Raw genomic sequence first — 2834 nt, forward strand, 5'->3', positions numbered from 1 at the left:
TTCAGATCCCGGTGGACTCCTGCTGCCCTGCACTATTTGCCCTACTTCCAAAGGACAAATGGCTCTGTGGGGTTATCCAAGCAGATTTCAAGCTAAAATGTCACAACAAGGAGGTTATTGACCTGCGTGTTTGCATTCAGGAAGCATGGTGGGAGCATGGAACACATTTCCGGGTGATTGCACAAGGTTGTGCAACAGATCAGAACAGAAACTAATAAAGGAGGAGAAAACACCCACCACCTGTTATTCCCTGTCCCAAATGACTTTCCCAAAGCCATTTATGAAGGTCACTGCATCGGACGGTGCAACAATGAGTACAATGTACAGATACCTTTCAATCGTTTCTTTGCAAGATGTCTAGCTGCCAAAAAGCATGTTGCTACCAATCACACCGTATGCCTAGGGAGCCCATGTGCATCGGGACATAGTGCATGGTAAGAGCCCCATAGCAGGACACTGGCACGACTAAAAATAAAATATGGGCATCCTCTTTGGTCTCTGGTCAAGTCTCCACTCAATTGGATTGGTTCTAGAAAGAAAAATGTTCCCAGGTGGAGGAGACAGGAGAGAAGCACAAGAATAGATGAATTGAGTGAAGCCCTGTGTCCCCTGTCTTTGCTTATTTTTTTAAAATTTAATGTTTATTTATTTTTGAGAGAGAGAGAGGGAGACAGAGCATGAGGGGGGAGGGGCAGAGAGAGAGGGAGACACAGGATCTGAAGCAGGCTCCAGGCTCTGAGCTGTCAGCACAGAGCCCAATGCAGGGCTCGAACTCATTAACTGCGAGATCGTGACTCGAGCCAAAGTTGGATGCTCAACCAACTGAGCCACACAGGTGCCCCACTTATTTCTTTTTTGACAAGTTTATTTATTTTGAGACAAAGAATGAGTGCATGGCAAAGGGGCAGAGAGAGGGAGGGAGAGGATCCCAAGCAGGCTCCACACTGGCACCGCAGAGCCCAGTGCCCAGCTGCACAACGGGACAACGTGGGGCTCAATCCTGCAAACTGTGAGATCATGACCTGAGCTGAAATCAAGAGTTGGCCACTCAACTGACTGAGGCTCCTAGGTGTCCGCCTTGCTTCTTGTTCCTGATGTGGTGGACATGGGTGTCTACTCACCAAGCCTAAAGAACCCTTCTGAGAAACCCCAAATTCTGATTCCAACTACTCCTCAATTATGCACCATTAGAAATGTCCTCACTCTCCCAGCCTCAGCATCTCTGTGGGGCCCTCCTTCTTCTCAACCTAAGAACTTACCCATGTCTCTTTCAGCTTCCTTTTATCCCCTATACACCCCCTGCCACAACACACACACACACACACACACACACACACACACACACGTGAATATACCTTCTGCCATCACTATGCACCTGAAACTGCTTAAGTCAGGAAGGCAGCCCTTTTAAAAAAATATGTTCATTTATTTTTTAAAAATTATTTTTTAAATGTGTATTTATATAAGGGTGCAGGCAGAGAGAGAGGGAGAGAGAGAATCCCAAGCAGGCTCCATGCTGTCAGCACAGAGCCAGATGCTGACTGGATCCCACGAACCATGAGATTATGACCTGAACTCAAATCCAGAGTCAGACACTTAACCAGCAGAGCCACCCACACACCCCAGGGCTGAAATCTTATTCGCCTGTGTCTAAATGCTTGAGGCCTGATTTGGGAAGAAAGGAAAAGAAAGAGGACTGGAGTGTGGAAAACGAGAGTCCTCTGGCACCAAAATGAATAAAGAGAAGTTACCTGACACTGGAGCCTCCCTAGCCCAGTGAGAAGATAGGAGGAAAACACAGCACTCTGGGGTTCCTGGAGCAGAGAAGAACACCTCTGTCCTGCTTTCTGGGCTTGCAGCCTAGAAGGCAGCAAGATCCCAGGGAGAGAACAGCCATACAGCATCTCTCGGCAGTCCCGTTCATTAGCAGTTCTGTGGAGAGCCTTATATCCCCAGTTTGATACAACAGTATCAGATAAACTAGACCCAGAGAGGGATGGGAACAGGGTGGTAGGCATTTCTCAGCCAGAGTGACCTGGTGGACCAGCGGTGAAGAATCAGACCTCTTTCTCTGCCCACCATCCGTTTTCTTAGGCATGACATGAAATTCGAGAACTGTGGTACGACTTTGTGTGGAGAGTAGTGGGGTCAGGGAAGTAGTACAAGAAGGACCAAGGTTAAGTTTCCTATTAGCCTACTAGGATGGCAGACTGAAATGGAAATTAATTTGTTCTGAAAATAAGGTGATATTTTGGGACGCCTTGGTGACTCAGTTGGTTAAGGGTCTGACTTCGGCTTAGGTCAGGATCTCATGGTTCGTGAGTTCAAGCCCTGTGTCAGGCTCTCCACTGACAGCTCAGAGCCTGGAGCCTGTTTCAGATTCTGTGTCTCCCTCTCTTTCTCTGCTTCTTCCCCACTGTGTCCTCTCTCTCTCTCTCAAAAATGAATAAACATTTAAAAAAATTTTCCTACTAGCCTACAGGAATGGCCTGAAATGGAAATTACTTTGTTCTGAAAATAAACTGATATTTCTTGTACACCTGAATTTATGGTAGCCCCAGCTATAGCATAAGTACCCATAGAGTACTGTAGACTGTAGAATTAAAAGAATTAAGTCCAGCAAAGAAAGAGGATCGGAGATTTGCTACAAGAATTTGGGGGCCAGTGACTTGTAGCATTGAGAGCTTTCCTTTCCATTTGTCTTTCTCTTCTCATGCCATCTCCTCCCCCACCCACATTTTGCCTCACCCCAAGTATGAAAGTAAGATTAAAATAACTTGAATTTTACATTCATTGTTGGTTGTATTTTTAATTTATGGTTCTAATTCAGAATG

The sequence above is a fragment of the Crocuta crocuta genome, unplaced genomic scaffold, assembly GCF_008692635.1.
Source record: "Crocuta crocuta isolate KB4526 unplaced genomic scaffold, BGI_CrCroc_1.0 scaffold70, whole genome shotgun sequence".
Taxonomy (NCBI): domain Eukaryota; kingdom Metazoa; phylum Chordata; class Mammalia; order Carnivora; family Hyaenidae; genus Crocuta; species Crocuta crocuta.